General features: G+C 36.9%; 1 pseudogene; it reads left to right on the top strand.

The window, feature by feature from the left end:
- Positions 1–12,155: 12,155 nt before the first annotated feature.
- Positions 12,156–12,275, top strand: LOC111741703 (annotated as a pseudogene).
- The last annotated feature ends 2,799 nt before the right edge of the window (positions 12,276–15,074 follow it).

Genomic DNA, 15,074 nt, shown 5'->3' with positions numbered 1-15,074 from the left:
GTAAATAAAATCTAACAGTAGTTTTTAAAATTAATACATCAGATTTAGTAGTTTGTTTATACTCAGGAATACAAGATTGATTAAAAAATCAAAAATATATTAATGTCATCTATCACATAATAATTTACAAGAGAAAAGTCGTTTGACTATCGGTAGAAACAAAAAGAAAACACTTGACAACATTCAACATCTATTGAAGATAAAATTCTTAGGACATTTGAAAGAGGACCTTCATTAACATCAAAAACAATATTTTAAAAGCCTATATAGTACATAATATTTAATGCTAAAACTGTAAGAATTACCCACTAACGTCAAGAAAATGACTAGGTCTTCTGTTCTCTTCACTATCACTGAACATTTAATGGCGGCCCTAGCCAATGAAATGGTACTAGAAAAGGGGAATAAAAGAGGTATGAGGATTAGAAAGGAAGAGATAACTGCTCCTAATTTGTAGATAATATGATCATCTTGAAAAATCAAAAATAATCAACATGTCATTATTAGAGAATTCAGCAAGATTCACCAAAGCAAAATCAGCGTATCTCCTATACATCAATAATACCCAATTAGAGAGTATATATAACTGTTTCAATCAATAACAAGAAAATACTGGAAGATGCCTAGGAATAAATTTAGTAATTCATGTGCAAGCCATTTTTTAATAAATTTACAAAATGTCATAGAATGGCATAGAAGAAGACCTGAATAAATGGACAGAAGATCAATAAATAAAAATTCCAGTTATTTCTAAATCAGTCAGAAAAAAATGAAATGGACCTAGGAAGCCCTCAAAAGAGTGTGGTACACAGAAAGGAATCAATTGATATTAGCTAGTATTTCTATATTTAATTGCTTATTGACTCTATTTTTAAAGTTTACTTTATCGTGGTAAGAACACTTAGCATGAAATCTACCCTCTCTCAACATTTTTTTCAATTAAATTTATTGGGGTAACATTGGTTAATAACATTCCATAAATTTTACGTATACAACTTTATAATACAACATCTGTGTACTCTACTGTGTGCTCGCCACCCAAAATCTCCTTCCACCGCCATATATTTGACCCCCTTTTGCCCCTTCATCTTCCCCCTACCTACTATTAACAGCAGGATCCTCCCCACACCTATTGTTGACAGCAGGCACAGTGTTGCACAACAGATCTCTACAACTTACTTATCTTGCTTCACTGAAGCTTTAGGCCCATGGATTAGTAACTCCACATCTCCTCCTCTCACAGGCCCTGGCAACCACCATTTCACCGGTTTGATTCTATGCATTTGATCTTTTAAAATACCTTTTATAAGCAGAATGGTGCAATATTTGTTTTTCTGTGACTGGCTGATTTCACTTAGCAAAATGTTCTCAAGGTTCGTCCCTGTTGTTGCATATTTCAGAACTTCTTTCTTTTTTAAGGCCGAATAGTATTCCATTGTATGTAAATAGCACATTTTCTTTATCCATTCATTTGTCGATAGACATTTAAGTTGTTTTTATGTTTTAGCTATTGTGAATAATGCTGCAAGGAACATATGAATGCTAATATTTCTTTAAGATTCCGATTTCAATTCTTTTGGATAAATACCCAGAAGTGAAATTGCTGGATCATATGGTAGTTCGAGTTTTAATCTTTTGAGGACACTCCATACAGCTGCATTATTTTGCATTCCCACCAACAGTGTCCAAGAGTTTCGATTTCTACATATCCTCGTCAGCACAAGTATACATACATATATGTGTATATATATGTATGGCCATCCTGACAGATGTGAGGTGATGTCTCATTGTGGTTTTGATTTGCATTTCCTTGATGATTAGTGAAATTGATCATTTAAAAAATATAAATTAATAATAATCATAATAACATACCTATTGGCTGTTCGTAGGTCTGTTTGGAGAAATGTAGGAATTCCTTATATATTTTGAGAATTAATCCCCTATCAAACATATGATTTGCAAATATTTTCTTTTATTCTGTAGGTTGCCATTTTACTCTGTTTTCTTTGCTGCGCAGAAGCTTTTTAGTTTGATGTGGTCCCATTTGTTTATTTTTGTTTTTCTTGCCTGCACTTTTGGCATCATGTCCATGAAATCATTGCCAAGACAAATGTCATGAAGATTTTCCTCTATGTTTTCTTCTAGGGTTTTACATTTCAGGACTTTTGTTTAAGTCTTTAGTCCATGTTAAGTTGATTGTTGTGTATGGTGTAAGATAAAGCTTCACCATCATTCTTTTGCACGTGGTTATCCAGTTTTCCCAGCACCATTTGTATCCTTTCCCCGTTGTATATTCTTGGCACTCTTGTCAAAGATCGGTTGACTGTTACACATAAATTCTTTTTTTTTAATTTTTTTTTTTTTTTGGTGACATTGGTTAACGAAATGCAGTAAGTTTCAGGTGTGCAATTTAACAGTAAGGCATATATATATTGCATCGTGTGTTTCTCTCTCATAGTTAGATTTCCTTCTATCACCACATATTTGACCCCCTTTACCCCATTTATCTCCCTCCTCCCCCGCCACCTATCCTCTGCTAGTCTATTATCCATGTCCACGAGTCTGTTTGTTTGTCCTATTCGTTTGTTGCTTTTAGGTTTATATCCCACATATAAGTGATATCATGTGATTTTCAACTTTTTCTGACTGGCTTATTTCTCTTAGCATGATTATCTTGAAGTCCATCCATGTTGTCGCAAAGGGCAGTATTTCATCTCTTCTAATGGCTGAGTAATATTCCACTGTATGTATGTACCACAGCTTCTTTAGCCAGTCATCTATCATAGGACACTTCAGTTGCTTCCGTGTCCTGGCCACTGTGAATAGTGCTGCTATGAACATCAATGTGCAAATATCTTTTCGGATATGGGTTTTCGAGTCTTTGGGGTAAATACCAGTAGAGGGGCATATCAATTCTTGATCAGTTGTCATGAACAGTTAATCTTGTAGAGGGCAAAAATGATGTTTGCTATTTCCTTTATAACTCTCATTATACTTATCCTGTTACTTGGTTGATTCTATTGATTCCACCAGACTCTATCTCTTTGAGTGTGGATACTGTGGCTATTTCATCTTTTATTTTCTACAGTATCTAGTTCATTGTCTATATTAGTGCTGAATAAATATTTATTGAATGAACAAAGACCGAATATTGACCAAAATTATTAATGCTTGAAATACTATTGCAATATGTGGTTTCTTTCCTTTATATACAAAGTTAACACTCGGAATTAAAGGCATTAAACTCGATTCAATTTCTGGTTTTACCGTAAACAGCTCTTCGCCTGAAGCAAGTCACCTCTGAGTTACAGTTTCTTTAACCTTAACATTATGGGGTTGAACTAGATGCTAAAAGAGGTCTCTTCCAGCTCTAACATCTTACGAATAATACTAGGGTAGATTTATGCTAATTGATGTTTAAGTTCTCGGTCATTCTTTCTTGTGATTATCAAGATACATTTTGGGTAGGTAGGGTATAGGTAATGATATACTCTGTGACCAAGGATGAAAGAAAGCTTTTTAAGACCAGCAAAATGACAACATTTAGTAGTCATTAAGGTTGTTCCCCAATAGTCTGGTTCTCTCGCTGACTAAATGATAGTTTTAAACTTTACTACTCATCTAAAGTTAGGTGTGGCCACATGACTAGCTTTGGCCATCAATATGTGAGCAGCAATGATGTGTGTCACTTTCAGGTGGAAGCTTTAAGAGCAAGTGTATGCTTTGTCATGTTTCATATCCCTGTACCATGATGATAGTCAGTGTTCCAGATCAACATTGGTCCCAGTTTGAGGATAAAATAGAACAAAATTCCCAGCCAACTCTCAATGAATCTGTAGCAAAAGCAAAAAACAAACCTTCGTTGTTTTATGCCTCTAAATTTGGGTGATAATTTTTGTCACAACAAAACACTATCCACGTTAACACTCTATATTAGTGCCATGCTCTGATTTAGCAGTTATTAATTTACTGTCATAATACATTGGTTATCCTGATGTAAAGTTCCTTTAGAATGGGGATATAATCTGTCTAGTTCACCATTGTATCTCCAGAGTTTGGAATGATTTTCCCCTCTGCTATAAATTAGACAGGATACACAGTTATCTCTGCAGTACAGTTATGCTTGATTTCTTACATTCCAATATATTTTTTGAGTCGGAAAAAAGGGGAGTGGAAATAAGAATATTAGCCTGAAAATTGGATATAACCTTGAGTTGGCTGATCTGAACAGGTAGAAAAAAGATTGAAGATAGCTGAGACACTCTGTCCTGACGGTGTACGATCCAACCATTGCACCAGATTCAGCCCTTTGAATGCCAGCATCACATCTCAAGCAGGATGGGTATTATAAAAGCACAAGATTTTAATGTGCCCATTGTTTTAGTTATCTTTGGGTGCCCTGTTTACATTCACTTAAACAATTGTTTCATGCTAAACACATAACAATGGAAATTGTTACCATACAGTCTCTTTGAGAAATGTGAAGGAGAAAGATAAATATTTGAGGGCCTGCTATAAATAGGTACTTTTAAATATGCTATCTTTTATAAATGTTTTAGTTAATGTAAAACATGCATACAAAAGAGTACTTAACTCATGAGAGTACAGTTCAGTGAATTTTCACAAACTGAATACACATCTGTGTAGACAGCACCCAGATCAAGAAACAGAACATGACCAGCACCCTGAGGACCCCCTTCCACCTTGTGACCATTCCTAACCCCCTTTAACTCAAAAGTAACCACTATCCTGATTTCTAATAGAACAGATTGATTTTGGCTATTTTTGAAGTTTATGAAGTTTATGTAAAAGGAACTAGAAAATACGTACTTCAGTGAGTCTGGCTTTTTTCTTTCAGCGTTATGCTTATGAGATGCCCATATCTTTGCACGTAGTTGTAGTTTGTTACTTTTCATTGCATATATTAATCCACGGTGTGAAAATACCACAATGTGTTTATCTATTCTAAATAAGCAAGCTAATGGGCATTTGGGCAGCTTGCAGTTTGGGGCTATTATGAATGATGCTGTTATGAATATTACAGTACATATACTTCGAGGTCATATGAATGTATCTTTTAGGTATGTACCTAAGAATGCTGTTATTGGGTCAAAAGGAATGCATGTACTCAATTTTAGAAATCGAGTACCAATTTCTCAAAATGGTCATGTGATTGACTACAAAAATGTCCACAATTTCCACTCATTCCTTTATCCTCATCCCTTTATGATATGACTTTGCAACTCCTCCCATCAAGAGGTGAGATCGATTTCTCCTACCCTTGAATCTGGGCTGGCATCGTCACTTCCTCTGGTGAGCTCCCTAGAAACCCTCCTCAGCCTACATGTAAATAAGCTCAAGCCAGCACGATGGATGACAAGAAGCATGTGGCCGGGTCAGTGCTCACTCCAGCCAACCGCTGGCCAGCCAGCACACATGTGAGTTGGGTCATCCTAAACTAGCCTGCCCCAACTGACCTGCTAGCTGTTGGCAGATGCACGAGTGAACCAGCCAGCATCAGCCAGGCCTGGTCCAGCTCAATAGAACCATTCAACTAACCTTAGACTTGTAACTAACAATAGTGATTGCTTTTTTTAAGCCACTAAGCTACACATCCATAGACGGCGGTCGCATGTTTCACTATTTGGCAACAGTGCCTTGAGGTAGGTTGTGTTAACTTCATTTTATTCATGAAGAAACTCAGGTTCAAAGAGGCTATATGACTTGCCCCAGAACACCTAGCTAGCAATGGGTAGAACCGGGAATCAAATCCTGCCTGATCTCAAAGCCCTTTCTCTTCTATGTTATACTGTTTATAAAGTAAAAGGCACATAAATATAAGATTTAGAGTTTTCAACTCCTACATGATCTCAAAACCCCTTGAGCAAAAGTTCAATCATTCTACTCAGTAGCCAACATTGGAAAGTGCTGTCATTTGAGCCACTGCTCTCTCTTCTAGCCCAGAAGCTGGTTATCCAATGTTCTAATATCCTGTAAAAATTCCCCTTAAGGGATACCCTTTAGTGTCACACTTTGGAATTTTACTTATAGGTATTTATCTGTGTTCTTCACTACAGTAGAAATTTTCACATATAGGTTTCCTCGATTTTATTATACTTGATATTTACATATCTCTTGGCATTTAACATTAATCTTTTATCACATTTCTGAGTATAATAACCTTTCTCTGAGGTGATGTCAATACTATGTATATATGAAAGAGGATGTGCAAAGGATCAAGCTGGAAGAACCAGCCTTAGGCACCCCCAACAGGTTTCGGACCTTGAATAGCAGGAGGTCAGGAGTGTACCATTCTTGAAATCGAGTGATATGTGGGTGTAAACTTTAGGCGAATTTTAAATGTTTGTCTAGAAGAATTGACAGAGGATTGGCAGAGGGCACAGAGAGTGTGGTGGGGTCATCCTCCTATTCTCAAGTATTTCTGCATAGTACTGCCCTCCTTCCCAAAGACATACTAAATAATACAAGCTTCGATTAAAGAGCGTCCTGAGTAAAAATTTTAACAAAGGTCACTTAGCTTCTTTGAGGTGAGGTTTATTCATATATAATGCATCCCTTGCTGCATATTTGGGATCAGAATATAGATATATATCCCTAGCAAGTGTCCGACAACAGAGCAGACACTTATAAACTACAACTATTAATATTGTTGCATTGTTGTTATCGTTGATTTATCCCACCTTGGCAATTAACATTCCACAGAATTTTTTTTTTTTCCCTCACAGCCCTAATATTGTCAGTCTGGAAGAAACTCTAAAATGCAGCTGGCTGCCCATCTCAATAAGCCAGCAAATATCTCTATTCTAAGCACTGCAAAAATACAAAGTAAATGTTAGACATGGTCTTTCTTTTCTAGTAGGAAGGACAAAACAATTACCCAAATGGCTTATAGACGATGAAGGTGCTGGGTACCATAGAAGAACAAAATGATTCTATGGAGCTTTGCAGAGAGGAAGGATGGAATCTGGATGGAAAGCTGGGGTTAAGAAAAAAGTAATATAATTAGTGAAAAGTTAATTCCAGGCAGAAATCATAGAATGGGTAAAAATTGTGAGTTAGGTAAGGGAAGGGCATACTCACTAAACAATGATTTTGACTAATGTAGGGTAGAGATTGGAGTCGTGGGAAAGAGAGCTAGAAAGTAAGACTGTGGACCCTGAAGAAGGCATCTGGGCTAGATTCAGGAGGCAATGACACATTTTAGGTAAATACTTGAGGGAGATAAACTGGACATGAATGAGAAGATTGAAGGAATCAGAGCAAAGTGGCCAGAGGGGAGATTTTTGCAGTGTCCTATTATAAGGCACGAAAGGCCTTGTTAGATAGAATTAGTATGGTGCAGTTGCATAGAAAGGAAGAGTTCCATAGAAAGAGGTCATTGTGCTAAGTGAGAGCAGTCAGACAGAGAAAGACGACTACGTACCATCTCACATGTGGAATCTAAAAAAGTCAGACTCATAGAAACAGGGAGTAGATTGGTGGTTGCCAGGGGCTGAGTGGTGGGGAAAATGAGAAGATATTGGTCAAAGGGTACAAACTACCAGTTATAAAATGAGTAAGTTCTGGGGATCTAATGCACGGCATAGTGATTATAGTTATTATACCATATTGTATACTTGAAAGTTGCTAAGAGGATAAATCTTAAATGTTCTCGGCACAAAAAAAAAATTATGTGATGTGATGGAGGTGTTAGCTAATGCTTGGGTGGTAATCACTTCACAGTATATAAATGCATCAAATCAACATGTTATATACCTTAAACTTAAACAATGTTATATCTCAATAAAGCTGAAAAAAAAATAAATAAAAGAAAGAAGGGAGACATTCCTTACAAAGGAAGAGATGTATTTAGGAAGGCCTTTTAATGACAGAGTTGATTAGACTTGGCCACTGAGGTAAAAGAGAAAAGACAAATATGATTCAGAAGTTGTAAGTGTGATGACTAGGTGAACACTGGGCCCACTAACGGAAGCCAGAAAGTCAGGCAGGCTCAGCTTGTTTGGGTAGTGTCTGATGAGGTCGTTGAGGCCAAATTGAAGTTTAGTGTCGCCCTGGTGGAGATGTTCTTACAGGCAGCTGAAAATACAGAACTCGTATCAGGAAAGAGTTGTATGCTAGAGAGAAGAGTTGGTTGCCATCCAGAAATGAAGCTCAAATGATCTTACATCATGGAAATTAAAAATTCTGAGTCATCTAGGGAAGTGGGAAAAGAGGAAGTGAAGTTTTAATAGGCCTGTAGCAATTTATAGCACTAAAATAAAAACAGCATATATATCTGAGTTGTCTAGGAAAAACACGTTGGTGATCAGCAATGAGAAAAATACTTCTGGGAATCCGTCCAGGAGCACAAGGCCTTCTTGCTTGTTGCTTCAGGCTCTAATCCTCCTTTCTAATTTGGAGGTGGCTCCAAGTTCCTGTCTAGTTCCTCTCTCCAGCCCTGGCTTCAAAGTCTGGCTCAGTTTTCCAAATTTTCCCCTTCACAGAGTTTCAAAAAGAAGCTCACATTCTCCTCCTTTTTTTTTTTTTTAATCTAAGTATTCCTATTGCAGGCACAGAAATAGATAAGCAACAAATGATTATAGACTTAACATGAAAACTTTAACATGCTGATATTCATTACCTCTGGTCTTCATGCAAATATCAGAGAATAGTGTGCTAGAGCCAGCGTGTACTGGCTCATGAGAGCTGATTGTTAAATTTTCAAAAATTTTGCAAGCCAGTGGTTAAACATAGCGATTGTTAAACATTAAATTATACAAACTTGCAATGAAATAAATTATGAAAAACAAAAAATAGTAGGCAAACTCATCACTGCCTGTTTTACTATTATTAATGTGCTTGAAGCAATTTGTGTCTGTTATTTCTGTATGGTAGGAATGCTACACAGCAATGCGCTATTGTGCATCAGTTCCCAATTCTGCACACTGACATCATACTTTTTCATTTTCCCTTGGAGACCCAGTTGTTAACATCTGCCAGTACATCAGTGCCATTAGGCATGTGCAGTGTAATGGACGCACTAGGTTGGAGTCCTAGTTCCATTCTCTGCTGATAGAGCAACCTCGAGCAACTCACTAAATGTCTCTTGAGTCCCTGTGAAAGGGTATATTAATACTCTTTTCTCAGGGTGATACGTGTTGAGAATTTGCATAGTCCCTTGGGAATCCATTTCCATCTCTTGTCTAGGGAATTAGCCTGCCTGCCTGTGTCTGGGTGGGACAGGAACAGGCTGTGCCTAATGCCCAGGTACATTTGGGTGGTAACTACTATGTGACTTGGTGGGTTATTTGATCCTTCTATGCTCAACACATAACCTTCTCCCTGGTAGCATATGAGACCGGTCAGGAATGTTATCGTGCCCTATTTACAGGGAAGTATGATGGTGTATGTCATATCAGCAAAGTTAACGTATAACCAATACATTCTCATTTACCTCCTCGCCCAGGAAAGAGCATCCCTAAACCTGTTGTTAAAACATTACAATATCAAAATACTTTAAAATGCAATTTTCTAAATATACATGCTTTCTAATGAGGGGGAAAGAGTGAGTGAGTATGTTTCTCAGGTACTATCATGGAATACATAAGATAGATTTATTTTTATACCTCTGGTTAGTAGAGTTATGAGCTAAAAGAAAGCTCTAAGTTTTAAAAAATGGAATTAAAAAATATGTATTGAAAGAGTGCAGAAAATGATCTGCATCCTACATGATGACATTTTGTAAAACCATCTGTAAAATTTATTTTGATGGGTTTCAGAGCCCATGTTTTCAACCTGAAAAGTACATTCAAATACTTCGTGTCAGTTCGTATGATTGGATGGTTGGTCTAGCTGATTCTACCACCTGTCTCAGTCATCAGTTCTTATTAGTTCTCTTTTGATGAGGAAAGCAATCTCTGGAATTCTATCTTCTTTCTAAATATCAAAAGTTGTTTCATTTTTCTTTAGATAACAGCATATCTTTGTTTTTTGAAGACTACTGTTATAAATTCAGATTCTCCATGGTGTGTCTGTTCATATAATCCATTACTATTTGCGTAAAAAAATAACTTTTTAAAATTAAAAACAAAACTGACGTGAACACTGGACATGTCCTACAACTTCCAAATATCCAAATAACATTTAAGAATGTGTATCTTGGGATTAGCATATTACCCGTTTCAGATTCCTAAAATTTTTATGTTACTACATTGAATATCCAATTCCCATATTATAGGATGAAAAATAAGTTGGTAAAAGTTGAAGCAAGTGATACAATTGAGTTGATCTCAGTGCTACAGAAAAATCAAAAACTGAAGGTCAATTTATTGCATGCTGTGTTTAAAGAATAATCCCAAATGACAAATGTCCCAGAGTCCCAGGAAGAGCTATAAGCACCCAAAGCAAAGATAAGGGATCCTAAAATCAAATATATCCAACATGAGGTTTCAGGGAGATTTTCAAAGTACATATATATAGAAATGAATGCAGAGATTGCAAAATATTGCATTAGATAGAATACAGATAACCACAACTATGACATGTATCTTAGAGTCATGATACTTCAGACAGTGGGCTATGATTAAAACTGGAAACTTAACATTAATTTTAACATGCACCTCAACCAGATAATCTAGGATACTGGCCACATCCTTGGGATTCTTCTTTGGGAAATCAACATGATATAAGTAAATAACTTGATGAGCGAATATGTGGGAGATTTTTACAATAGCCTTTCTTTCAGTCTCTCTGAGTGTCTTCTATTGCATTCAGATTTTCAAGAGACTTGAGTGCTCGTATATGTGAAGCATAAGAGATAATGCAATGAAAAAGAATAAGGTCTCTCCCACCAGGAGTCACGTTTACTCTAGGAGGACAGATACTTAAACAAGTAATTATTATGTTAAGTAAAAATAGAGATAGACTAAAAGTCCTACGAGAGTATCTACCTTTAAATTCTAATTGAAGAGTTGAGTGCATTTTTTACTAACAAAGATTTTTTAAAAAATATTTCTAAACTAAGATTTGAAATTCAAGTTGCCTTTTCAAACCATTTTTCAGACTTTCGAAACTAAAAATGCTATATGAATCACAGGGGTGCAAGGAAGTAAGGAGAAAGGCATCTGGGTAGACAGATGGGACCTGAGGGGGGAAAGACTAGGCTGTGGGGGTCTTTGGAGCTAGCTCTTCTTCCTACCGTGCCCTCATTTCCCTCTTCGAGCAGCAGATCAACTGGTTTCAGGCTTTGTTCCAACAAAATCAAACTTAGTAAGTTTTTGACAGAGCGATGTAAGTTCATCAGCAGAGGTCAGCACCATCCAAATCAATTTAGAGCTTCTAGTTGCTCAGAATCAGGATTAAATCCATCAGTCAATCGTCAAATACAGACTTACTTCACCCAGTGACTGTCGGTTAATGGTTATCTTCCTAAGAGTTCTCAGAAAGTTATTCTACTTTTGAGATGATCCCTTTTTTTTTTTGTTTGCGCCTCAAAAAGCGCTAAGTAAAAATACACTAAAGTAATAATATATCAACATTACCATTTCAGAAAAAGATACATTGCACAATTTACTCAAAAAGAGAGTTTCCCAGTCAGAAAAAATCATACGGAACGTATTTGAATCTTGTGACTTATTGGAATGAATGCAGATGCTTTGCTTTGAGTTCATATACCCAGTAACCAATTGTTTATGATATTCAAGCTGTTGTGTGTATGTTTTTCACATTTCAAACTCCTCTCAAAAATTAGTCTTTACTTTGACCAATAAGTGATTTTCTGTGCTATAATATTTTTAAGGTCAGTTTGAATGCAGAATAACCATAATCTCCCAAAAGGTTGAAAAAATAATGGACAAAACTGGGCAGAGATAAAAATATACCTTACAAAGAATGACTTCCCTGGTATACCTTCTTCACCACTCCCAGACACTCTCAAGACTCCTCTTTGCCTTTTTTAAGTGTAAGAAGCTTTAATTATATTTTATTTTCTTCCAAGTTGTTATTACTTACAGAAGCCTATTTTCATTGTCCAGTTGAAATCCTTTTCTACCTGGAAGAAATTAATTAGGGGGTCTCAGGTTGGAATGGGGTGCAGCAAAATTTGTTTCCGTTAATCTTAATGCAAACATTTTTTCATATAAAGCTTCTCACTTTGCATCTACAGCCATGCTAACCCTGAACAAGCCCGATCTTGTCTGATCTCAGAAGCTAAGCAGGGTCGGGCCTGGTTAGTACTTGGGTGGGAGACCACCTAGGAAGACCAGGTGCTGTAGGCATAAAAATTAAAAAAAAAAAAAATAAGGGATTGTAAACTGACAAAGTCCTTGCAATCTGTGAAGTCAACAAAGGAATGCCTCGCCTAAAAAAAATAATAATAAAATAAGTAAAGCTTCTCACTTTGCAGTCAGGTTTTCAGGACAATTTAAAGTCAATAAGCATATTCATTAAGGAACCACCGTGTTTCAGAAATGGTGCTAAACACGGGAAAACTTGGCCTGTGTGGCCCCTGCCCTTTTGATGTTTATGGTCAAGCTGGGAAGGTGGTTGAAATCATTTTTCACTTTCCAGAGATATGGCTCTACCTGCCTAGAGTTAGTCAAGACCTGCACTCCCTGGAAGTATATAAGCATTAAACTAGTGAATTCATGAAGTCAGATTCAGAGTGAAGTATCACCCTAACAGCCTGAACCCTCAAAATCCATTAGGATCTGCCCACCTCAGTCTTCTGAAATAGGTGTTTATCTTAGAAACCTGAGTTAATAAAGCATCTAAGATCACCTAAGGCATATTACCCTCTAAAAAAATCTTGTTTAATAGTCATAATAATTGTAATATATTCAGCACCTTTTAGGAATCTATGGCCCTGAACCCTCAAAAAAAGAACTCTTGCTTTGAAGCTCTTGTTTGAAGTTTAAAGCCTAGGGCCACCAGGCATTTACAGTCCTGATATGGCTGCATAAAGGAATTTGCAAAGCAGTCCACTTTATGTTTTAGCATCCCAGATTCACAGTAAGGAGGGGTACAATAAGAGGGAGGAAGGGCCACCTGCTCACTGACGTGGGAGAGACATGGACGTGAAGGCCAGTTCATGTCCTGGTTAGCTGAAGCACTGAGGGAGAAATCTGCCCCATCTATACTGCTCTGGTCTATAGCTGGGGATCTATCAGCCACAAGGATGGAAAGAGATGCATACCTAAAATAGGGCCTCTAGCCCACTATTGCTCTCACAAAGCGATAATGTGCCATCTAACCTGCCTTCCTGGGCAAATATGGCAGCTTCTAAACCATAGCTCTTTCACAGATTTGTAGGTATCTTTGACCAGTAAAGCCACTTAATATGCTTCTGTTTGCCTCTCTGTTAATTCTCCGGTTTAGGAAAAGGAAGATATGGTCACTGTGAGTCAATAGGATGAGCTGCAATTCATTGAAAATGCCAAAGTAACCTTATGTTTTTGTAGGAAAGCAATAATGGACAAAATCAAGGGGAGACGATTGACATCAAAAAGCTCCTTGGCAGTCATTCATATCTTTGCGGAAGAGATGGAAAATAATGAGTTTTAATGGTAGTTTCAGTAAAAGGATAATATAGCTATATCCATCCAGTACTGATGAATGGCCTGACATCATCCCTGAGGAAGGTATTAGGTTAGATATGCTTTTCTCCATGCTCAAACTTTGGTCTCTACTGGGGATCCACAGTCATCTTCTGTAAAAGGTCAGACAGTAAATATTTCAGGCTTTGTGAACCATACGGTTTCTATGACAGCTATTCAGCTATGCTGTTGTGGCATGAAAACAGCCATATTCAATACATAAATTAATGGGTGTAGCTATGCTCCAGTAAAACTTTATTTACAAAAACAGATGGCTGCTGTATTTCACCTGCAGGCTGTAGTTTGCTGACCCCTGGTCTATTGGATTAACCAATTTTATGGTCCAGTAATATACATGTGTTGAGAAGAAGGGAGTCTTCCTAGAAGAGAAAAGGGAGAATAATTGCAAAAGAATATTAATATGTAAGAGAAAGAGAAAGTCATTTTGAGGAGCAGAAAAAGATGAAAATAATTTAACATATCTTTTCAGTCCTACAAGGGGCTTTGGAATCCTCATTTCTAACCTGCTTATTTTACAGTTGAAGCAACTGAGGTTTAGAAAAGGAGAGTGACTTGCTAGAAGTCACATAGCAACTTAATCCATAGCTGGGTGTAAAATACAGATATCCTGGTTCACGTATTTTTCCAGGGTCTTTTCCTGTACAGGTTTTCTTTATACAACCTCAGAATCACTTTGTTCAACCCTGAGCATCACCTCACATTGCTAAATGCTAAATCGCTAAAAGATTTTGATAGTGATAAACATTCTTTTTCTGTGGGTAGACCCTGAATAGAACCATTTTTTAACTTAGGTACTTGGGAAAAGAGCATATGGTATTCACAGGACTTTGACAGTGACGTCATCCACAGGACCATAAACAGGGAGGCCTGAGCACTAAACTTTATTGCCCACACCTTGAGGTTTACTGATTGTAAAGACTTGCTCTACTACAGGGTGATGAAAAATAATGAGAAAATATTTCTCTTTCTCTTCTAGCTGTTTGAAGTAGGAAGTAAGAAATAGTCAGTGTAATTCCAGTTCATCGTTGGCAATGAGGACCTGGAAATTACAATAGGTTAAATCTAATTTAGCGGATTGAAATTTCCAGGAGAAAAGTTTAGTAGCATGTGAAAAAGTGATAGGAAACTTTTGCACCAAAATACAGTGGGAGGACAGACCAAATAGATATTTTTCTAAAGAAGACATCCAAGCAGCCAACAAGTACATGAAAAGATGTTCAACATCACTAATCATTAGGGAAATGCAAATCAAAACCACAATGAGCTATCACCTCACACCTGTCGACAAAAAGCAAGAGATAACAAGTGTTGGTGAGAATGTACTATTGGTGAGAATATAAATTGATGCAGCTGCTATGGAAACAGTATGGAGGTTTCTCAATAAGTTAAAAATAGAACTACCATAAGATCCAGCAATCCCACTTTTGGGTATTTATCCAAAGGAAATGAAGCAGGATCTTG

Source organism: Pteropus vampyrus, unplaced genomic scaffold (genome assembly GCF_000151845.1).
Source record: "Pteropus vampyrus isolate Shadow unplaced genomic scaffold, Pvam_2.0 Scaffold81, whole genome shotgun sequence".
Classification (NCBI taxonomy): Eukaryota; Metazoa; Chordata; class Mammalia; order Chiroptera; family Pteropodidae; genus Pteropus; species Pteropus vampyrus.
Note: the sequence above shows the minus strand (reverse complement) of the source record. Positions and strands in the feature narration are given on the sequence as shown.